The 24,585-nt window shown below is 39.3% G+C and overlaps 1 long non-coding RNA gene across 5 annotated transcripts in view; it reads left to right on the top strand.

Moving 5' to 3' along the window:
- The first annotated feature begins 1,985 nt into the window (after positions 1-1,985).
- The window catches only part of LOC137861242 (uncharacterized), an 81,169-nt gene continuing 58,569 nt past the window's right edge, over positions 1,986-24,585 (top strand). For 4 of the 5 annotated variants that reach the window (XR_011099483.1, XR_011099482.1, XR_011099485.1 and 1 more), the window contains exons 1-3: positions 1,986-2,113; positions 2,648-3,192; positions 20,687-20,805. This is a non-coding gene — a long non-coding RNA (uncharacterized lncRNA). The remainder of the gene's footprint in view (positions 2,114-2,647; positions 3,193-20,686; positions 20,806-24,585) is intronic. The other variant, XR_011099484.1, reaches the window with a different exon arrangement.

The following is a 24,585-nucleotide window of genomic DNA, read 5'->3' as shown; positions in this document are numbered from 1 at the left end:
TAAGCCTCTCATGTTCTTTTACTTTTAGAGCTTGCTTTCATCTTTGTGGATAATGGCAGTTATTCACATTCAGGTAGGCCTGAATTGCAATATGTAGATAGTCTTTTGTATGGCTCAATCCCTTATGTAGGCTGCAAACAGATTCTAAAATAGACCAAAGTTAATACCTTAAACTTTGCTTCTAAACAAGTCTGCTATATAGCAGTTACTGGAAAGTCCTGACAAGTCTAGATTTGGTCAGCAGATACTTATCCAAAGCATTTATGATATGAGATTTGCCATAAGCCAGATGCTACTTAATTAAGTTCAGTCCTTTCATTTTGGACTGATCTAAACAGGCTTGTTTTCCTGACTTAAATTTACGCAGTCAAGTTTATCTTCCTCATAATTCTCTCACATTGAAGAGTGTCATGTGATCGCCAATGCTCTCTTTGCTTCCCTCTACCTGCTCTCCCCCCCCCTCCAGATACAAATGGAATGAAATACTACTTTTGAGGCTCTTCAGATTTTATTTTATTTTTTAACTGAAAAAAGACAACACTGATGGTGGTTAGTTAATTAAAATGTTCTGCTGCATGTGAGCTAATTAATGTCGGTCTTACATCTTCTGGGTTACATGCATATGGTACCAGTCCTGAAACTTTACCTTCCTGAGGTTTCTTCTTTTCTGTTTGATTTTGTAGACAAGGACTTGATAGTTGCTGATTCAAGACAGCCGAGGTGCCTTTTCTGCCCTTGTCTGTGGCTCAAAGATCTTATCCAAATCCCACTGATGTTACCAGAAAGGTTTCCTTTCGCTTCGTGAGTCCTGAGGAGCATATCTGTAACATGGGTAAACAGCTAAGATGTATACAGCAACAGCTCACAGATAGGGATAGTGGAAACTAACATGGGAGAGATGTTAGCGGTGTGATTGGTTGGTGTGATTCGTGCTATCAGCTGTTATTTCAGCAACAGTAAGTGGCAGATCAAATTCTCAGTGGAATTTTCCTTTCTCCTTTCAGGCAGTGTTTGCAGCATGTGTGTTCTCCCTCTGAAGGGGATGATTCAATTAATACAAGTCACAGTTGTTAGCAAGAAAATTGTGATTATTTTTGTCAAATCTTATGCTATATCATACCCAGTGCTTCTATTAAAAGGGGGTAGAAAAAAATGTTGTGTAAGACTTCTCTCCCCTTTCTTCCTGAAGAAATTCATGGGCAGTTACAAGAACTCTTTCCTTGTTCTTCCTTTGCTTATATCTACGTACTGGAGTACTCACAGATGCTAATTGGTCTTTACAACAGAGCTGAAAGTAGGAAAAAATATTTTGTTCACTTCTAAAACATAGCAAATTCTGAGCAGAAAATGAGTTGTTTTAAAGCTAGTTGTAATGCTGTGAAATAATCTGAGGGAGGAAATTGCACATATGACTACCAAAACTTTGGAGAAAATTGGGAAGGAAAGCAGTAATTAATAGGAAAAAATTGCTTGGAGCCTGGGGTTAACAAATGTAAATTTATGAGATTAAGTACCAGGAGTTTCAGAGTGACTGTCTGCAGAACTGCCCTTCAAAAATATTCCTCTCACCAAGAACAGTTATTATATGTTAACAAATTGTTTCATAAATTGACTCTGAAATGTAATTATAAATACGGTATCTGGCACCAGTGACTCAATGTTGCCTCGTAGCACTTTAGAAAGCAAACAACTATTGCATTCAGAAACAGAAGCAAGATTAAGCTATGCTGTTTGTACAAAGTCAAATGATTATAAATGTTCTGTTGGCTTAAGGCAAAATCCTTCTTTTCTATCACTGCAGCGTGCTAGTGGCTGATCAAAAAGTGCAGGAGCAGAGGGTGTTTTCTGAGGGTGGGGGTTAAATATTACACATTACACACTTTAATGCTAATCCTAAAAGAAGCAATTAATGCACCGTCTGTTTCCACCTCAGCATCTGCTCTCTCTATTAGTTAGGGGACTCAGCTGAGGTGATGAGAGCATGAAAAAGTGCATTAGCTCACACCTCCCTGCAGCAGGGAACGTGTGGTGAACTGGGCCCCAGTTGGGGCCCTGCTTCGTTTATGCTCTGCTCTACTGCCTGCTATCGATGGAGGGGTTGGTTTTAATTTCTGTAAGCTGTGGGCCAGGTCTGCAGTGTTTAAAACAATATTAGTTGATTTTTCCGTTCATTTTTAATACATTGAAATAGATTAAAATTATCTTCTCTGCAAATTAAATTTTGTTTCCAAAAGGTCCTAATCCTAGCTGGAAGCTTTCTGGAATAACAATATTGAATGAATGTTAATGGCACTTGAAATCCATGCAATTAATATATTTAAAGACCTACCATGATAGATATTGTCCATAAAGTCTGAAGTTGTGGGATGATTATATACACTTTAGTCCGTGTTTAACTGCATACATTTTAATAAGATTTCAAATTTTTGTTTTGTGTTTTTATTACAAATAACAATAACACAACAATTATGGCCAAAAGGGATTTATAAACATAAAAAACCCACACATAATATTCACAATGTGCAGTAACGCTTATTATGCTAATGACAGTGGTCCCTTTTGAGGCATGCATTGGTGTAAAATAATTAATTTTGATGCCTGCAGCTTAAGATGGTGTAACTTGCTTCCGCTGATTTTCTTATTGTAGAGCTCACAAGGGTGAAAACTGGTGCTTAAGTACATGTTGTTATTGTCATCAGTCTTAATGTAACTTCAGAAGCCCTACCTCCCTTTGGGAAATCAGAGCATAGTTTTATTCAAGGTTAGTATGGATATTCCTAGCTGAAAAGAAATTCTCTAAAGCATATAGGAATATAGAAGTTTGGATCAAGTTTGCTAGGTTATGTTTGTATTTTCAACTGCATAACTAACTGTCTTCTTCCCCAAATCAGGGCAAACATATTACATTTGGTTAACTGTTGCACATTTGCTCAAAAAAAACCACTAAGTTGATCTTGGAAGAGTATTACCAATTTAAAAATATCTTCAAGGCACCTGCAGTGATTGTGATTGATGGGGATGGCAGATAATTAAAAATATTTGAATATTGGAAGCAGCTTTGCAATAGTGACAGCCCATGTGGGGTTAATGAGGTGCCCCGATTGCTGTGAACTTCTTCTTGCCCCACCTGTGAAAAATGCCCAGTGGTGAAGAGGGAGGCTGAAGGGGAGTGAGGTGATATAATCTGGTCAGGTAGGTTTTCTGTTGGTTTATTTATTTATTATCATCATGATTTGCTTGCTTTTTAATGACTTGTGGTTCGTTACTAAACTGGGAGGCTATAATCATGGCTGGGTGCAGCTCCAGTATCAAGCACCTTGTGACCTGGGCTGTCTGTATGTTGTGTACTGAGCTAGATCAGGTAGTAACTGATGATGTGCTGAGAACATTAAAATTAAAGCAGTTGGCAGAAACACTGATCTTGATTAACCACTGTGTGTTTGTCTTTGTTAAGTCCGCTTCACGGCCCTGTAACCTCTAACCAGAAATTCTTCAGTGGCAACCTGTTGTCTTAAGACCTTTAAAACTGCTGAGAAAGGGCTCTAACCCTTACTAGTAAGGCAAAGTTGTCCAATGTGATTAGCCTTGCCCTGGAGAGCTCACTCTTATTTCAGTTTGTAAGGAAGAGAAAACAAAAAAAAAACAAACAAAAAAAACAAAACAACAAAAAAACCAACACAGAATTTAATGTTGGCGGGGAGAGATCAAAAACAAGGGAGGTAGAAATGAACTGAAAGAAATTTAGCTATTTATAGGAATGGATTTAAGGGAGACTATGGTGGGCACATATCTATACTTGTAAAATGTAGTTTCTCTCAGAAAACTGTATTGCTTGTACATTTTACTAGTAGTAAGGAGATATGCACCATGCTTTTTCCATAATTTAATTTGGCTCATCTGTGAAGATGAGTTGCTATCCTGAATCAGTCTTTGAGTCTAGAGAACTCGAGTTTAGGGAACTTAACTACTCTTTTTCTCAGAATGTGTACTTTATTTTACAGCTCTGTACAGTGTGAAGCTTGAACTGAATAAGATCTGGAGGGTTAAATGCATGTATGCGATCACAGATGTTTTTAGCTTTATTTTTATTTACAGTCCTTTTCACTTCCTTTCCAGTTATGAAGGAAAGATTTGTAGAGGAGCAATTGTATTGGAAAACCTGAGTCTTGTTTACCCAGATAAGTAAAATTGCAAGTCCAGATACAATTAATGAGTCGTAAAAGTTAAGATTATTACTGAAAACATCTCAGGAGGAAAAACTAAGAATTTAAAGGCAGGTTGTTGGTCTTTGTTTCTAACTTTGATGTCAGATTTAGGTAAATCCCAAGTAAGATCTTCTGCATTTTTGGAGGTATTTTGTTTTTCTGTATGTATTGAGGGTTAGGGACCATGTGGTAGTGAGCCGTGCTTGCTCTTTTAAGCTAGTGCTCTGCATCAGGACCTCACATCATTGCTGTCTCCTGGAATTGGCAGAGTTGATGTCACACAGTAGCTAACCTTAACTTGGAATGAAGCTGTTGATTTCTCATTGCTGCAGGCTTATTTGTGCTCATGAAAAGCTGTTAAGTGCAAATGCTTCTGTTGCACTCTAGGGTAAAATTTTAAGGCTTTTATCTAAGAATTACATCTTGTAAGCAGTGCTAGGCAAAGCAAGAGAGTCAGCCCTCTTGGAGGACCACAAGCCCTTGAAGCTGCTAATGGTGAAATGATGCTCTTTTCTTAACAACGTTAAACATTAATAGAGAAATGCTATTGAAATGTCAGTTAAAGCTTATTTGTTATTGCTTAGTGTAAAGTCAATGTCTTTGTTAGTGACTTAAAAGAACAATGAGGGACTGAAGCTGCCAGCTTTGACTATTCCTCCCAGAAATCAAAGCTTTAGATTAAACAATGCAAAAAGACCCTTTCACTGACACTCTAATAAAAAGAAATGCTACTTTGTTAACACTGTCAAGTTCTTTCTCTGTTACAGACACACAGTTGATTTTGGGTGAGCAGCTTTTTATCTAATGTTTCTCATCAGTGAGGACAGTGTAAAACTGAATACAGTGCCCATATGGCTATTTCTTCTAAAGCACGTATATAAATGTTCTGTGAACAAAATGAAGTAAAAGGTCTGGCACTTCTCTTGTCTTCTCCTTTTTTTTTTTTTTTTTTTTGTATATGCAGGAGGGGGAGAGATGGGGTGTGTTTCCATTTTAATTTACTAGAATGGTGACAGCATGAAAATAATCATAGAATCATAGAATATCCTGAGTTGGAAGGGACCCTTAAGGATCATCAAGTCCAACTCTTGACACCGCACAGGTCTACCCAAAAGTTCAGACCATGTGACTAAGTGCACAGTCCAATCTCTTCTTAAATTCAGACAGGCTTGGTGCAGTGACCACTTCCCTGGGGAGCCTGTTCCAGTGTGCAACCACCCTCTCTGTGAAGAACCCCCTCCTGATGTCAAGCCTAAATTTCCCCTGCCTCAGCTTAACCCCGTTCCCGCGGGTCCTGTCGCTGGTGTTAATGGAGAAAAGGTCTCCTGCCTCTCGACACCCCCTTATGAGGAAGTTGTAGACTGATAATAACTAATTCATCCTTTAGATGAAATCGGAAGAGTTGCACATGTGGGATATTTAATGAAAGTCCTATCCTAGGATGACTGCCAGTGTTTCTGTATGCTCAGAGATGCTGTTGGAATGAAATTTCTTGAGATATATCATTTGCTTGAGGCAAAAATCCTTGTTTGACAGCCTTGTCTTATAGATAGTATTTCTGCTGATTCTTGTACAGCAGTGTCAGAAGTTTGCCCAGGCTAACCTTATTTTGTCCAACTAACTGTGCTTTAATTTTAATTTCTCTGAATTGTTGTTTTGCACTGGTGTAAACTTTAAAAAACAAAAACAAAACAAACAAACAAAAAAATAGCACAAGGAATCCATACTCCAGACAGTGTACATCTGTCCATAGCAAAAGTTCTGGTGTTTTCAATCTTGGGAGGATAAAACACCCAGAAAAATGTTTGTGAAAATCATACGCTCCCCTGTGAATTTTCACTCAGACAAGATGTGTCAGCAAAGAAGCAGCTTATTTAATCACTTCTTGGTCCTGTTGTTGGGTTGTGGCTTTCTGTTAAACCTTGGTGCTAAAAGATGGAAAGATTTGATACTTGACAAGTGTGATTTTTTTATTTTTTTAACATCTTTTCTACTTTATCCTCCTGTGTCCTTGCAGGAGTTTGCTGTTTCAGGTATTAGAATGATGCTCTCCATAGTCTGAGAAAATCACTTTCCATGGGTATGCTACATGTTTTTGGAGAGCAAATTTGCTTACAACGGTCTTTCTGAAAAGTAGGTTTACATGCAGTAATGTCTGCAGTCATGGGAAAGCACAAAGCAGTGAGAGAAATGCCAGTTACTTGAAATTATTTGTTTCTATTTTGGACAAAGTTAACTTTGTGTTCTAACTCAGTGTTAACAAAATGCTTATCTGTTTTACTTAATGGTTTGAAGAAATGCGTTTTGCTTGTAAGCAGCAAGTTGGTGTGCAGCCTTGCCATATCTTTTTTGTATGTGAAAGCAGTGCTTGTCGGTTTATTTTACAGCAAGCAATGCGAAAACTCCTCATCAGTCTCCTTGTTTCTGAGTATATCTCTTAGCTTACATGTGAGTACTTCACTCTTTTTAAATAGTATCTGGTTTTAATTATGAAGTTTATTGCATAATAAGCAGCAGATTTCTCATATTCACAGCCTTTTAGTCAAAACACATGTTGCATTAAGTATCCTTTTACTGTGCTAGTTAACATATGCAGCAGTCATAGCCACGGCATCAGAGACATGCTTGCTGAGAAGGTCTGTGGTAACACCAGTAAGAGTTGAATGCAAAATAAGAGATCCAGTGGGACTAGTTCCACTTTGAGAAATGCTAACAATCTGAAATGACTAATACTGATAAATGAGAGCTTGGCTAAAGATTAGAAATATATAAGCAGTATTTGCTTTGTTCCATTCTTCAGCCTCCAAAAATTCACACTTGACCTTAGTAGCTGAATGGGTGTGGTTCTTTACAGTGAACTGTCTCCTGTGCAGAATGTGGCTTTGTATGTGCTGTAAAATCGAATCGCTCATGTGGAAAATGACAGGTCACAGCCTATTGCTAGATCTTATGTCAGCCTTTGCTCTGATCCTGAGTCCTAATGGAATGATTGTATTGTTGACAGGCAAAACTATTTTTCACTTACAGAATTGAGTTTTTAGAAGACACCCTTTTACCATGCTCTCCTGAAAATATGTTCCATGTGCAGTTGCCAGATATTCTGTCTTTTTGCAGTCTCTTGCACAGAGAACCTCTGGCTTCTCTCTTCTGAATGTTCTTTTTCATTCGTGTTCCTTGTCTACTGTGCTTGAGCATTAACCTTGGATACATACATATCTATTTGTTTAATCCTATCATTTTTGCATCTGCCATAACATATCATTTATCTACTTTCTGTCTTCCTCATGATGCTATCCTGCTTTGGTGCTGTTCTTCTATCTGTTTCTAAATATTTCTTTTTGTTACGGTAAAATATAGCTGTATCTGTTGGTGAGGACTGTGCAATGTGTATAGTTCTCAATGAAGATCCTGATCTGAAACACATTTGATTTCTTTTGGGTCATATTTGCTTTTTGGAATTAGCTTTCAGAGAATCATAATGTTCAATGTGAATTTCCTGGAGAGCAGCAAATACCTGCCTGGCCAAATCTTTCCACATCCTGTGTGCTAAATAATTTTATCGTTGGTTTTATTAGCCCATGCATGTTTTGCTGCACTGGCTGAAAGACAGTTGCCCTGAAGTATAAATGATCTGAATATGACACTTAATGCATACGTAAGTAGTGTTGATGAATACTGATTTTACTAGATATTAGCTTTAACAATGGTTAAAATATGGCAAAGTGAATCAGGTTCTATTCTGGGCAATTTGCTTATAAGATTATATTTGCTTTAAAAAGTTTTTTTAAAAAAACCCTCATAAGCAAGTTAGCCTTTCAGCCTTCTCTGAATCCATCCTTTTTCCCATGCATGCCCTGAAGAGCATGTACCAGAGAGAACTCACTTATCCTGTTGTCACTAATACCCATTTTTTCTTAAGAATCCATTTAATCTCCCTGAAATGCAATGACTGACTGGCAGAATATTATTTAGCTTACCTGTTGTTGAAGAAATTTTTTTTATGAAGAATAAAGCAGAAGATTCCTAGCTGAATAATAAGATGCCCAAATTTTCCAAGCATAATTCTTATCAACTGTTTCAATTTGAATGAGAAAGCAGAAAAAATGAAATATTATTTGGACTAACAGTATCCCAAATCTACCTTTATCAAACCAAAATGACAACAAGGTGTCAACAGCTATCATTTTGTATCCTGAAAACTGTTCTTGGAAAGTAGAGAAGGGAGAATAGTTCTAAGAAAAATGATTTCTTCCTACCATTTGGCACTGCCAAGTTAATTAAACAGTTGCTGGTGCATCTGCATGGTTTACAAAGGCTGTTACTATTTAAGAATGCATTACATTTCTATTTTTACATTAATACTTAAAAAAAAATTAATTCTTGATATGCAGGAGGATATAGAACTGGTCTGTTTGTAATTAAATATGGACTTTGTAGGAAATTTAATGTGTATGTATGGTTAATAACAATCCTTTGGCAATGGTAGCCCTTTAGAACTTCCAGGTGGAATCTGTGATAAATATACATCAATCTGCATTTCTCTTCTGTTTCTTGTGCTTGCAACAGAAAGTAATACCTTGCGAGCTGAAAAAGACCCTCAGTTTAGTTACCCAGGGCAAACGGTCGTGTCCCCCTCCTCCCCCAGCCCAGGAACATTTATCACTGATAAATGCTGCCTTTTTTTTTTTTTTCTTTTCCTTTTCCAAGTTAAAAAGATAGGTGATGGTACAGAGCTATAATCAACTGCACTGTACCTGAGGGGTCATGTAGGTCCCCATTGATTTTGGTAGAGAAGATGAATCGGATGCATTTTGGTGGCTCTTATTTCTTACAGTCCTTCTATAGCACCTTGTGCATGGTTTCTCTCTTTAAAAAAGAAGGTCTTTAGTAGTAGCTGAGGTAGGGAGTCTTTGAGGAAGAGACATGGCTCCTTCACTGAGCACCCCCACTGCTGTGCACTGAGGGGAGGCCCCTTTGAAGGCTCATTCTTGAGTTAGCCAGGCAGCAAAGCCACCACTGTGTAGCAGGATGCATCTCAGTGTGATCAGCTGGGCCTGGAGTGTTGACACCCATGCACACAGAGTATGTGCAAAGTCTGCCTAGAGGGGAAAGCACAGTTCCTCCCAAGTGAGCATGGTTACATCTGCAGATGAATGGGCTTTTGCTAGGTTTGCAATTTTTTCTGTCTTGGGTTGTTAGAAAGCACTTGGCAGAAGAGAGTATAATAGAAACTATGTAAAGAGCTTACTGAATACTTGTTCTTCCCCTTCTGTGTTGGGCATGTCTGTTGGGCTTTTTGGCTGTAGGTTTATACACATGCCTTGTTCTCTCATGCTCCACTAGAAGCTGTCAGTGGTCTTGCACTTCTCTCACGTGGTTATCCTGATTCTGGTGCATTACCCTATTCGCTTGTCAGCAACAGCAGCGGCCTCCAGCTTGAGGGGGACAGAGGAGGGGAAGGCAGACTCTCTTTCTCTCTTAAATTGACTAACTTATGTGAAAGTAAATATGCTGTTGCTTTAAGGAGGCCAGAATAGAACCTTAATACTATATTTTAGTACTTATCAACAGCAAGAAAGAATAAGAATATATTATTAAATCTACTCTATCTGCTAACTATACTGCTCTGGTAGTGGCACAATGTTAAAGCTTTCCCACCTGAGTAGGGAGATCACTGCTGCTTGTAGTAATGCTTGCTCCCTGCTTTCCTGCAGCCCAAAGTGATACATCTTGTGCAGCAAGGTGTCTATCCTGGGGCTCCCTGGAACTCTGACGCATTTTCTGTGCTTGTCTAGATACGAGCCTTATTGCCTCTGAGGACAGTATGCTGTCATTATTGTCACATCCACACATTGCACTGCCAAACGGCTGTTGGGAAGTGAGAGCCATGTTATGCTATCTTTATTTCACACTTAATGCATTTGTTCTCACCTCCAAAGCACTGTGTGGTGCTTCTGTTTAATCATATTTTTGTTCTCAGGGAAACTGAGTAACTCAGAGTGAACGAGTTATTATTATGAGTTATTATTATGAGTTATTTATTTTATATTATGAGTTATTATTATGAGTTATTATTATGAGTAATAACCCGATATATTTGAGAAGGATGATGAACTGCCTTTATGCTATACAAACAGACCAAATCATAATTTAATGGAGACTCTTATGACCATCTGTGGGGAAAAAAGCTGATAATGTAAAAGTTTAGGTGTATGGTACATGTATCAACCCCTTGTAATATTCACCTTCCACATAAGTATACACACATTCACTTGCAATGCAACCTGCTTGCTACTGTTTGTATAAACAGCTATTATTTTTATAAACGAAATTACAAATTAAAAAGGTCATAAATATAATCGGCAATGGCTTGTTTTCATTTGAAAAGCATCATAAATACCAGTGACTGGAATCCATTCTGCATGCTGTGCTAGAATCTGATTTATTTAATAAATTGTGAAATAATTCAATTTTGAAATACAGGAGACTCTGTACCAATAACATTTCAGAAAGTCAGAGATTTTAAATATACTGCAATACAACAGCATTCAGCATTCTCAAGATAGGTCCCAAACAGCAAAACCTAATGGTAATTGAACATTATTTAGGGATGTAACTCAGGACATTTTTATTGCGTAATCTGTCTTCATTTGTGTGAACAGCTCCATTGGTAAATAAGGACTTAACTTCATTTAACAACCATAAAATTGCTGATTGCTTTGAAGTTGAGCAGAATTAATTCATTACCAGGATGGCAAAGGAGGAGTTGGTATTCTTGTCCATTTTTTTTTTTTTTTTATTACAAGTGACTTGGAGTAACTTCCTATTAATCAGAGCTGAATAGCCAAAGGAAAATGCCATAGAGAGAGCAAGAGATCTCCAAAAACGGAGCAAAGTTTTTGTAACTTTTTGAAAATATTCAGTGTTGAGGTCTCCTGTGGCTCTGAGCAGGGTGGGTTTGAGAATCGGCTTATTGCCTTCTCAAGAGAAGAGCAGGTGAGGAACCCTCCTGTAGGGAGGAAGAAGCCATATGCAGCTCTGCTGTCTCTTTTCTCAAGCAGCATGGCTCTACTTTCCCAAAGGCACACAAGCCACAGAGACAGTGCTGTGTAACGTTGGCAACTCTGATGACTGTGGGTCACGTTCTTCGTGCTTTGTATCTGGGGAGCTATGTGGCAGGTTCTGCATTTGACCCTGTTAGGTCTTGTGCTGTGTGTGAACCACTGCCCATGCTAACTTTACTGGGGCAACAGACAAGCGGCTGAAGTCAGGACTTAGCCTTATATATTCAGCTGTAAAGCTGCCTGTAGGTAATCGCTGCATACGCAGCTGTGAGGTGGGTGCTAATATCCTATTTTAACAGAATGCCATGAGTTTTCAAACGGGAATTGTAATTTTCCCAGCTCTAGTCAAATCAAAGGTTTGATAATAGTAATAGATGACTCGTCTTACCCTCTCTACGCTAATGCTAACATGTCACTCCTGAAATTTCATAGGAGAAAAGAAATAACTGGTTTTTGTGCTTTCAAAGTTTTATAGACATAACAAATATAATTTATTCCTTCAGCTGCAAGCCCTAGTCACTTAGTACAGAAAAGCAATGACTTTCTCTTTAAGTGGATTTCTTACCACTCTGATATAAATAATAATAAATGCCTGTCATCACTCTGAACAAGATTCTCATTCTTAAGCTGAATATCCCCTTGGATTTTTCTTTACCCATTTTTACTGTTCAGTTACTGGATATTTGTTAACATGTCTGTGTTATGATAGTGTGTTGCCGACGGAAGGAAGACCCAGCACATCAATATGAGTGAACAGTGAACTTCAACTTTAATGGATAGCTCAGTCGTCTTTTATCTAGTTTGAACATAATCAACTCGTACATATTGCAGAAACTAAGCTCAGGATTGGTTAACACTTCCCGGGCTTTTCAGTCTGGTCCTCCTTCTTTTGGCTACCTGTCCCACCTTAGGGACTTTCCCGATGGCCCAAGGGCATCGTGTCCTTGAGCCTGATTGGCTCTCAGCCAGCTGCATACGTGCCCAGGCTCATGTGAGTTGAGTACGGTGCTTCACCAGCCCATTGTCTCCCAACTGCTCAACATTCACATGTCCTGCCTCACTTAACGATTCCTCCACAATTCCCCCGTTTTTATTTTGCAGCAACTATAATCAATATAACTATAAGTAGAAAACGAAGTTCCTCTTTGACGAAGAAAAAACCATCCACCCACGTTCCCAAAAACAGATTTAAACCAACCTTCAAACCAACTATCTCGTACTACAATTTTTTGCGTATGATCCCTTAACCATTTCAAACATAATCAACTCATCAACGAAAGGATCAGACGCAGAAGCGAGGAATAGGCAAAATGAACTTTGTCCGGTTTGATTTGCCCAAGTGACCCACATACTGGTTTGAGGATCGATTTTGCTTAGGATGGCACTATTATGTCCAGCCGTCATTGTCAAAGATAATGCAACCAAGATCCCTTGTGCCGTTAGATCAGCCATGGTTGCTGTTATTCGTACTTGATGACTTTTCTTCAATGGCTGGTTTAACACATCGACTAGGAACCCAGGTTGGCCCTGTAGGGGAAGAGATACACACATAACCTCGCCCCATATAAATCACATCAGCAGGCCCCAGCCATTGTCCTGTTTTCATATCTCGGTACAGTACTCTCATAATACATTTATTATCATTTTCAGACTTAATGTAATGACTTGTCGCGGGTGGTTCCTCATCATCTCCAAATACACACAAATGATTGAGAACAAATAAGGTTTTATCCACCCTCTCTCTAATATCTGTAATGTCTTTAAACTTTTCCAAATACTGCTTAACTGTTCCATTAGCTCTTTCTACTATAGCTTGACCAGTTGGTGAATGTGGAATACCAGTTATATGCTTAATGTCCCACAGTTCCATAAATCGCTTAAGTGGCCCACTAACATAGGCTGGACCATTATCTGTCTTTATGGTTTGTGGTACTCCCATTACTGCAAAACAACTGGCAAGACGATGTCATACATCCTGAACTTTTTCCCCAGGCTGCGGTGTAGCCCAAATCATGTGACTATAAGTGTCTATCGTTACATGCAGATATCTCAATCTGCCAAATGCTGTGACATGAGTGACGTCCATTTGCCACACTTCGTTGGTTTTAATCCCTCTCGGGTTTGTTCCGATTCCCACACCCGAATTGTAATGACTACACATTGGGCAAGCTTTTACTACCGCCTGCACATCAGCTCTAGACAGTTTGTAAGCCCGCGCAAGTCCTTTAGCGTTCTGGTGAAAAATAGCATGAGCCTCCCGAGCTCTGCAAAAGGGTGACAGTGGTGCTTCAGTGGCTGTTGCGGCGACTAGTCGGTCCGCTCGAGCGTTGCCTTCTCCCAGGCCTTCTTCCCACTGATGACTCCTTATGTGTATTACTGCGTACGGTTCACTTCTTTGAGCTATGGCGATCTGTAGACTGATTATTAATTCTGACAGCCGTTCATTTTTTAAGTCTCTTAAGGCTGAGTCTTCTATACGATTTGCTATGCCTACTACATATAAAGAATCGGATACCACGTTTAACGGAACATCTCTCCATTTTATAAATGCCCATACTACTGCAAGAAGTTCTAGTGTCTGTAATGAGTCTTTATCTTGGGGTTGTAAAATTTGATGTTTCCAACCATGCTCATCCTTCCAAGTCACTGCAGCAGTTCGAGAACGTTTTCCTGCGTCAGTGAAAACTGTCACTGCATTCTTAAGTGGGATAGACGATCGTTTTGGCTTAGTTATCCATCCCTGGTTTTCCATCCACGTCAGAGCAGTTGATTGTAACGTTTTTGCTACTATAGTAGCGCCATCCTGTAGTAGTGCAGCTTGTAACTCTTCAGAGTTTTGCATATACCATTCCAAATCGCCTGGCTTCATGGGTAACCAGATAATATTTGGAGGAACCCCATCCACTTGCAATATTCGATTCCTCCCCTTCTTTACTAATTCTGCTAATGTTGCAATTTTTTCTTGAATTGTTCGTCGAGGTTGTAACGGAGGAGCTATCCATTCTAATACCACAGTTTCTCCTCCCTTCTCCCCCGTTTTTATTTTTTTCTGTGTTATGGCACCCATCAGGCATTTTGAGCCACATAGAACGGTAAGATCGAGTGGCTTGTCAGATATACGTCGATGCGTGACACTCGTGATCAAAGATGCGATTTGTTGTAGTATTTCTTGTTGTTTTTCTGATAGTGTCACTTTTGAAGCAGGATCAGTTCCTTTTAATAACGGCCGAATGGGATTTAACAGTTCATTCAGAATCCCGACTACTGGCCTGATCCATTGTAAATCTCCCAGCAGTTTTTGAGCATCATTAAGAGTTTTGATATCCGATTGGATTGTAAGTTTTTGAGGCTGAATAGTGGAATCTGTAATTTTCCAACCCAAAAACTTCCAGGGACTTGTCTCCTGAACCTTTTCCGGTGCAAGTACGAGTCCCATTTGTTTTAAGGTCAGTGTTAAGTCGTTTTTCTGTTGTAGAGAAAACGGTTCCTTCTGGGCTAACAAAATATCATCCATGTAACGATAGACTATTGTCTCTAGCCATTTTCGTCGAATCGGTTGCAGAGCTGCGTCAACATAAAGCTGACATAACATAGGTGAATTACGCATTCCCTGGGGTAATACAGTCCATTCAAATCTTTGATCTGGACCTTCACGATTTATTGCTTTTAAACATACTGTGATTTTTTGTCATGGTCTCTGCTGCATGCCAAGCGTTAATAACGCTATTTTTCCTGTGGAGCCAAATGCTCCGAGTCCTCGGTCCTTATTGACCATCGGTGGTAGAGATGCCGCAAGGTGTGGCAATGGAATTAATTGAGCTATCTTTGTATTCTGCGGCACATGCATTGGAGGAAACATTGCAGAAACCATAATCTGTATTTCCCCACAATAGTCTCCATCTACAAGTCCAACCAATACCTGCAATCCATTCAAGGCAGCAGACGATCTTCCGATCAATAAAGCTCCCACAGGATCACCATTGACAACAACCAGTCCCATAACTCCTGTTCCTACCCTGGTGGGTTTAGAGTCCAATAGCGTTACATCTACTGCTGTTGCCAAATCCAAGCCGAGACTCCCTCTGGTGACTGGTCGGAGGTAAACGGTGTCGTTCCGGCCGCTGTGGTAAATGCCGCTTTTTGTGTCGTCGCGGGGCGGTCCTTCCTGCTGCTCTGGCCGTTTCCCGACGCACCATACCGACAGATGACACCACACTGATCTCGTTTTGCACTCTCGTTTCCTATGTCCGGTGATCCCACAGCGAAAACAACGCGGTTGCAGTGAAGACCCTCGGCCAGTAGGACGGCCTCCGGGCGTTTGCAAAGGAGCAAGGGCAGCGAGTACTTGATTCTGCGATTGCTGTGCAGTCTCTCTGAATACCTGTGCCTGTTCTTTCATGCTATTCCCTAGTTGTTTTATTACATCTACCAACATAGCCTGCGGACCCACGGGTACCTGAGCCATCCTTTCTAAACCCTCCTCAATTGTCCAAGTTCCCGGTAACGTAGCTAATATACTACGAGTTGAAGGGTTGCAGTTTTGAATTGCACACTGCTTTAGAATAGTGCCCTTTAGATAATCAGGTACCCCAGCCGCTTGTGGCCGTTTGCTACTCGATCAATAAACAACCCAAATGGTTCCTCCCTTCCTTGCTTGATGCCCATATAGGATGGTATCCCCCCTGGCTCTCTAATTTGGTCCAAGGCTCTTCGAGCCAATCTCATTGATTCTTTAGCTTTGTCTGGACCCAGCAACGCTTGTGTCTCTAATCTATAATATGGTCCGAGTCCCATCAATTCCTCCAACGTGACACCATACAACGGATCTCCAGGTGCCCTTATCACAGCTACTGCCTCTTGACAAACACTTTGCCAATGCGCATTAAAAAGAAGCTGTTGATGTTGTGTTAGGATCAGCTTCATTATACCACGTATGTCCCCGGGGAGCAATATATTAGTTCCCCAAATATAATCTAACATTTGCCGAGTAGGTTCCCCCTTTAAACCAGAATCATTTACGGTAGATCGTAATTGAGTTAATAGTTTCCAGTCTAAATTTGTCATATTAACGGTCACATTACCCTGTGCATCTGTTGGCGAGTATACTACCGGAAAAGCTTGTGTTAACTGTGCTGCCGTTTCGTAATTCCCTTCATGCAGTGCCTCATTTGCTATTTGCCTCCATCGCTCCTCTCCAAGGCCAATAGGGCCTGGGTCAAAAGGCACGTTCAGGTCAACAGGGGGCGTAACAGCAAAGGCCTTCGATAGCTGCAGACCTTCTCTTCCCTGCGCCCCTGTTGTGAAGGGATTTATATTTGATAGAAATGAGTTAGCACTGGTCCTTTCACTTGCTCCTTTCTCACTTTCTATTGGAGCAGTTGGAGCTGTTGGTAGTGAGAGCTCCTCCTTTGCTACAGAGGACATTGTCACAGGCACCCCCGAAATTCCCGAGGCCCCCTGTGTAATAGTAAAAGTTCTAACGGAAGGTGGCAACGGGCAATCTGTTCCTTCCATATTTATTTGCTGTGGATTAACATTATTAACCCTTCTTGGTGGTCCTGACCACTCTGTTGCAGCAGCGGCAACTCTTTGTTAATCTTTATGTGTGGCTAATGCATTAGCCACTACTCTCCATGGCCTCATCAAATCTCCCAGTAAACTTAACATCGTTCCTAACATCATCAAACAATTTATTTCCAAATTTACGTCACTCTGTTTGTTCAAAAACTGTATCAGGACTTGTAAAACAACCCTTAGCTATCCCATATACTAATAACCCTGGCAAATCTTTTTCTACAATCTGTATCTAAAATGCTCCGCTTTTCTAAAAAGCATTTGAGCAAATAATACGCCGCTTATCTTTTCATACCTTTATATACGTCGATTGCAGCCTTTGCAAAGACCTCGGCGGCGCTTTTCCGGCGGGACCCTAAATAGGCTCATCCCGGGTGCGGGGACTCCCTTCCACCTTCCGAGCTGCAGATCTCGGCGACGCGCGACCGGCGGGATCCACTCCCGGGTGCGGGGGACTCCACGTCCTTTTCACCTTCCCGGCGCGGGTGCAGGGATTCTTGTCCTTTTCACCTCCTGGGCTGCGTTGCAGGACCGGCTTCTCCTTTATTCCGTCCAACCGTGGCCCTGGATCACTGCCAGCAGTGTCCAAATCCTGTTCAGACTTGTCCCTGTTCGGGCGCCAATTTGTTGCCGACGGAAGGAAGACCCAGCACATCAATATGAGTGAACAGTGAACTTCAACTTTAATGGATAGCTCAGTCGTCTTTTATCTAGTTTGAACATAATCAACTCATACATATTGCAGAAACTAAGCTCAGGATTGGTTAACACTTCCCGGGCTTTTCAGTCTGGTCCTCCTTCTTTTGGCTACCTGTCCCACCTTAGGGACTTTCCCGATGGCCCAAGGGCATCGTGTCCTTGAGCCTGATTGGCTCTCAGCCAGCTGCATACGTGCCCAGGCTCATGTGAGTTGAGTACGGTGCTTCACCAGCCCATTGTCTCCCAACTGCTCAACATTCACATGTCCTGCCTCACTTAACGATTCCTCCACAATAGTGCGTTGAGTTCATTGTCTCGTAGAGCAAATAGCAAGGATCTCTGCAAAACTTTGAGTGGAGGAAAAGACAGCAAATAAGTTCCAATGTAAGTAGTGCAGGTATGTATTCCAATGTAAGTAGTGCATTGTGGAGGGAACATGCCTGCATGGTGCTGATATCGGAACTGGCAGATAAAACTCAGGAAACAATTCGTTGATCTATCATTTACAGTTTCCTGAAATCAGCGTGTTGGAGTGCAGCAGCCAAAAAAGCCAACAAAACCTTAGGCATCCTCAGGAAGACTGCCATGAAGGAGGCAGAGGCTGTTGCCTATGCCCATAAGGATACTAAAGGGACTAGACAGAGATGTGCCCTCTGGCATTCCTATTAGCTGTGAGCTTTAGATGCTGGGGAAGTCAGAGGGACCACAGTGCTCTTGTGCTATTCCCAATAGTTTCTCTTACTGCCTCTGCTGAGACAACACACAGGGCTGCATGGACCTTAGTTGTGAGCCACAAGGGCAATTCTTAGATTCTTCTTTTGATAAATCCTGTAATTTAATTACTCATCAGGGCCTTGCAAAAAGAGAAGTCTCACCATATAGATTATGGTTGCACAGTACAATGTATGCACGGGGGCCTGATCTGATGCCCCATGTAATCTGCTGAAATCTTCTGTCATGAGCGGACAAGATGGAGCAATTTCTCATCTGTCAGGTAGAATAACTTCAGAGTCAGCTTGTCCACATTTGAAGATTAAAAGTTCATGCAAACAAACCAAGGTTAATATGTCACCTCTGACTGCACTTCCCACAGTAAACAGGAAACATATCCTAAATGGGAGATGCCATTTATATTTATGAAAAATGGTTAACCACATTTCTGTATCATCATTAACATTCCCTTTGGATAAAATCCAATGATGAACAGCTTCCTGATGCAAGAGGTCGTGGCTTTTTCCTCTCCTATAAGTTTTAAATGTCAATAATATGTTTGAGTGTAGTGATGCTAATAAAGAATTAGAGCCATGGGGCCAGTAGCATTGAGAGTAATGTAAACTGTCTGCTGAGATTGCTTTGTAAAGAGACTGCAAAAAGTATTGTTAGGAACAGGGCAAAATGTAAGATTCTTTGAATTTCTTGTTGTATCTATAATACCCTAGACATGGTACAGCTTTCACTCTGACTAGTATGGAAACATACTGACTAGTATGGAAACTAGTCAGTAAAATTCTGTGTTTGTATTGTGTAAGCAGCAGAACAGTGGCTTATCGGACATAAGATGTTAAGGGTGGAAGAAAATCATTAATAATGCAATCTTCATTGAAATTTGTAGAAGTTTAGTCAATTTACAGACCTTGCAAATGGTCCATACCAAGTGGGATACGTCAGTCCTTTCCAGATAACAGCGGGATGAAATCCACACAGCAGCTGGCGATGCCCTGCAGCTGGTGCATGTGCATGAATACAGACTTTGTATTTTCTTGGTTACTGTCAGAAGGAACACCTTGTGAATATAATGCATGAATAGACAAAACAGTTAATCCTCTCCAAATTCTGCACTTTTTTCCAAATGTATTATTTATTTGAGCTACAAGATAATTGACCACTTTGATTAGGGTAAGAAACTTATTTATTGTTGTGCTTGTATAATAAGATATTTTTCTAAGATTTTATTTTTTAATCTTTTTCTTTGTTGCTCCTGGGGTCCTAAAATAATAGCTAACTTTTATCCTTATAAAGAAAGATAAATTCAAGAAAACTTGATAGGATTTTTTCTTGCTTTATTAGTAGAAACATTGTTTAATTAATTTAAACGAGTGTTTAAAAAAAACCACTTTTTCTATTTTTAATAAAGGTCATTGGATGCATTTAAAGCCTTTGAAGGAAAGACTTTGGTTCCAGAAGGCACTGTAAGTGATGTTTCTTCTTTGACAATCAATCAGACTTGTGTGGTCATTTCCCCTTGGCGTCAGAACTAAACAGTTATGAGATTTAAGTTTAAATGTGTGAAAAATGGAAAAATGAATGGGTGATTCAAGACTATTATTATCTCTGTCTGGGGAAGGAGAAAAAATAGCTTTCAAGAAAAGTGTCTTGGTTGACTGCTAAATTCAGTAAGTTTTTTTTTGGTTTTTTTTTTTTTTTCTCCTGACACTAAATTCAATTCAGAAGCTAATATTTTAAGGCTTTCTTCTTTACCCTGCAACAGAATGCAGCTGCTGTTTCCAGGGTAAACCATATTGTCCCTGAAAGGGTATATGGGGTAAATTGTTCTTATTTTATGTGATCAGTTCCAAAAGTTGCATTTAAGAGGTATATCCTGTGTCCCATTGATTGATAATAAATATATTTGAAACATTCAAACCTTTTCTAAAGAACCTCCAAGTCAAACTGGGGCTAGAAACCTGTATGATTTTAGTAGGCTCAAGAATATTGTCCACTCAACCACAAGTACCAAATGAACTACTACTGAGCTGAAGCTTCAGCTCAGTTGTTGAGTGTTTCCCAGTACAGACCAAGAGCTGGAGTGTTGGTTTCCTGTTGTTCTTTTTGGATGGGTGGTTGCGATGTCATTTTTTGGTGTGCTTGGCTGCTATTTCCCATAATGATTGCCTGTCTGATTATTCTTGCAAGCTCTCAGTCAGAACTATGAAGTGATTTTTCAGAGAATTTTTCTTCATAATTTTTTTAAAGTGTATTTTAATGAACTTTAATATTAGCGTCCATGTGCTTTGGTGCATGTGAGCTTTCTGCCAGAAAAAGTAGCTTTTGTCACTCTGCACATGCTATTTTGTGAAAAAGCAAAACAAACAAAAAAACAAACACAAAAACAAACAAATGAAAAAACCCTTTTCTCTTTCCTAGTTGCTCATGTCTGACATCTTGCATTTGAGCACTGGGACTGAATGCAAGGAGCATGTGATCTGATGCTTTGTAAGCGATGAGACCATGGTTATTGCCGCCATCAGTCAGCAGAGCAAATGGTAGGGATTTCTGTGTAGAACTGTGATTTCTGACTTCTTGTCTCTGTGAACTTCTTGTTTTTTGCTTTGTGATCCTTTAAGTGTTTTTCTCCTACTTACGTGTACATTGGGAAAATGCTGCTGCTAAGATATTTTATTGGTTGATAGATCATTTGAAAAAAAAAAACAACAAACATCGTGAAAACCTATTGCTAACAAATGTTGAAAGAATGGCTCCAAGCATTTATCTGTTCTTTGGCCTGACTGTATTCAGCTAGCCTAATAAATATCAGGAGGCAGTGGGGCAGTTAGGAGTTTTAGCTTCACTTCTGCTTTAGCATAAGGCATAGTTAAAAATATCCACTCTTTCTGGGAATGTACTTAGTGATGAAACTTCTCAAACAGTTGGTTCTGTAAACATTAAATTGGTCCAAATCCATGTTGCCAAATGAAGGCCCTAGTTGTACTCTTATTTGGGAAGTGAAGCGGTTTATATATCCACATATATAAAGGTTGAATACCAGCCCTAGAAAGATAAGGCTGATGTACGAGAAAGTGTGCCCTCTCCTACAGTGTGAGACCAACCTAAGTTACAGGCTACGAGACCCTTTTAAGGGGTGCTTGCATTCCTTAAGGTAGGTTCTACAAACGTTTTAAATGGAGCTTAAGGAGTGTGGAGGGGCATTTGAACATGCGTGTCTTTATGGGTATTGAATCATTAGTTTCCGTGCCATGAGATAGTGCTGCCTTTTCTTTTTCCTAATCTCTTCTAAAGACAATACAGAAATGGTGCTAAAGGATATACTCAGCCTTTTCTGAAAGGATTCTTCCTTTGCATGTATTACATTCTGTATCTTAGTCCTTGTTGCTGTGCAATAAAATGAAATAGTAAAATCTAAAATCCATAAAAGTCAACTGAAGCATTTTAAAGATGATATTGTATCTGGTCCTCATAGTCTTTGTGCTTTACTCTTGTGTTACCAACATAGATCAGTTTGTAGGGATTTTGCTTTTAGATATAGAACTGTAAAATAATTGAAGAGGGAGAAATCTTCCATTCTTCATGGAAGAATCTTAGGAGTCCATCAGCTAACAGAAAAAAAATATTAATTATTCAGAATATGGTAATTTTATGAATTTTATTTTTGCTCCACTCCCCCCACCTGTCCTTCCATTTAAGATCCTCCTTTGCAGTAGAACTAATAGAGTAATGCACGGTAATTCTTCAAAGGTCTTCAAGATGAAGTTCTGGTGGGGTAGTGTTGCAAGGTTGCAACCTTTATGGAGGGAGAGACTTAACAAAAAGCAACAACAAACACCAAAAACAAACCAACAAAACCTTAGTAAGGCAACCAATAGGTACAGCTCAGAGAGAATTTACTACAAGCTCTTGCACTGCAAATTTAGCTTACCATTTTAAATATACTGAAAGACATGAAGAGGGTGCAAAATATTGTTATTTTAATAAGCTTGAGATTTCATTCTTCCTATGCTGTTGACCTCGATCCAAACCTGTATTTCACAGATCCAGACAACTTTGAAATAATGTTTTCCTTCTTGACCAAAGAGTTCTCTTATTCTTAGTTATTTAGAAATAGCATTCTTGGTGAGATACATTCTCTGCATCAGTTGTAGGCAGTATTTAATTCTTATTAATAAGGTAATAGTAGTTCAGTATGATTGGTGATGTATTTTGAGGTAAATTTTCTTTTTTTTTATTTTTTTTGTCCTGGGGCAGCAATTAGGACAGCCTTGAATCATACAATGAGTGACTAAACTTGAAGCTTGAGCTCAAATTAAGAGTTATGTGGAAACTATATCTGCTGTGTGGTAACAGCTGATTTAGTGTTTAAAAGTCTAAATCAAAATTGGTTTTGTAATGCAGTCCTTGCAGTGGAATGTTGGCCAATGAGTTAATGGACTATTCTGACATATAATATTAAAAAAAAAAAGTGTAATTAAATTAAATTTACCAAACCAGAACCAAATACATAATTTAGTTTCACTTCCCTTGAAAACAATTTTCATTTTCTTCCTCAGCTTTACTTAGCGTGCTATAAATTGCCATCACTGAGTTGTTTCTATGGCATATGTTTGGTACAAACAGAAGTGACTGTTCTTTTCTATGTGTTTTAGGGTATTTTAGTGCCAACCCCCACCTAAACTGTCTGCAAGAGTTAAATCTGACTTCCTTTGAAGTAATGGAAAGGCTTCATCAATTACTTCAAAAACTGGAGCAACTAAGAGGACATCATTTAGTTCCATTCAGTCAGAATGCTTTAGTGTCCCAGAACTTTTATTTTTAAAAAAAACAATTTATTTTTAGTGAAATTTTGATTATTATGATGGAAAGAAAAGCAACAAACAAACAATGTTATCCTTAATGGTAAGGACTAGTGCTGCTGGTTACTTTCTGAGTAGAAAAATCAGTAGAAAATAAAGTCTATGTTGCTGGTCTCTTCTATCATTTAGCAAATATCAAATTTTCTTTCAGTTTGATCACTGGGAGCCATTCTTTTTCTGTTTGTTTCATTTCTGCTTCTTTCAGACAGTATGCAATCTCCCATTCAGTTTCATGAAGCATCAAGTATGTTCTACCAACCTTAGTTTGTTCCAACCCATATTATCTGTTTAAATCAGGATGCATTTCATCAGGTGCAGTGGTTAGAGAGGATAGCTAGACTCTTATGTACACCACTTAAATAAAACAAACTTACAGTATATGAGAGACAACAAATTCTTTGTTCCTGTGCATGTTTAAAATCATGGGGAAATAACAGACCAGGTGCTGCTGTTTTCGTTTTGTTTTTGAATATGGTTAGAGTGAAACACAAAGTATCAGTTCATGAGATGAAAAATGTGATATGGAAAGAAATATTAGCAGCGCCATCAGTTTTGCTGGTTCCTGGCAACATGGAAGTAAGAACAGTGGGAGGTGGATATTCCTGTGTAGACATTAAGATATTTATATAGACGTGGTCAATTTTCTGTTCTAGATTTCCTATAATTATTCTTAGGACATTTTGTAATGCACTATCCATTTTCAAGGTTGTAAGAGGCTTGGATGAATTGAGCAAATACTTTAAAGGAAAATAAATGATGTTTACCACTAGTCATCCTGCTCTTTGTCAGCGTGAACAATAAAAAAAAAAGTCTACTATGCCTGCTTCTCCTTTGTGGATTCCTTTTTCCATGAGTAGTTTATGAGTAATAAAATTAATGAAGCTTGGCTTCCTTACGTTTTCACATATGGTACTACATATTCTATTTCATATGGTAATACATTTCTCCTGCCTTTGGAGAAATCATATGAACATTCTGACTAAGAATTTTAGTGGTCTAATGGTTAAAGACTAATACCGAACTCTGCTAGTGGCTTGTTACATAAATGTTCACTCTTTGCCCTTCAGCTGCCCCATCTATAAACAGAAAATGGTTATAATTTTACTATTTCTGAACAGTTCTTTGAGCTCTGCAAATCACGAAAGAGACACAGAAGTGTTGCAGGGTATCTGGTCAGTCTCTGTGATAACAATTTTAGAGCACTGGCTAAGGAAGAAATACACCCATGGTGTATTCACCAGCACAACCTTGGGAGGCTTGACTCATATTTTAAGACCCATGTCAATGTATTTTTATACTTCCTGACAGTTTTGTTTGCCTATTTTATTGTCTAACCTAGTTTTTTAAAAATCATGTCTCTCTCCCTCCCTCTCTCTCTCTCTCTTTTTTTTTTTTTTTTTTTTTTTTTTTTTAGCGACTCTGGCATACATCTCATATCAGATGGTATATCAGATGTGT

This window comes from Anas acuta, chromosome 9, assembly GCF_963932015.1.
Source record: "Anas acuta chromosome 9, bAnaAcu1.1, whole genome shotgun sequence".
In the NCBI taxonomy this organism is placed as follows: domain Eukaryota; kingdom Metazoa; phylum Chordata; class Aves; order Anseriformes; family Anatidae; genus Anas; species Anas acuta.
This window is presented reverse-complemented; position numbering and strand designations above follow the sequence as displayed.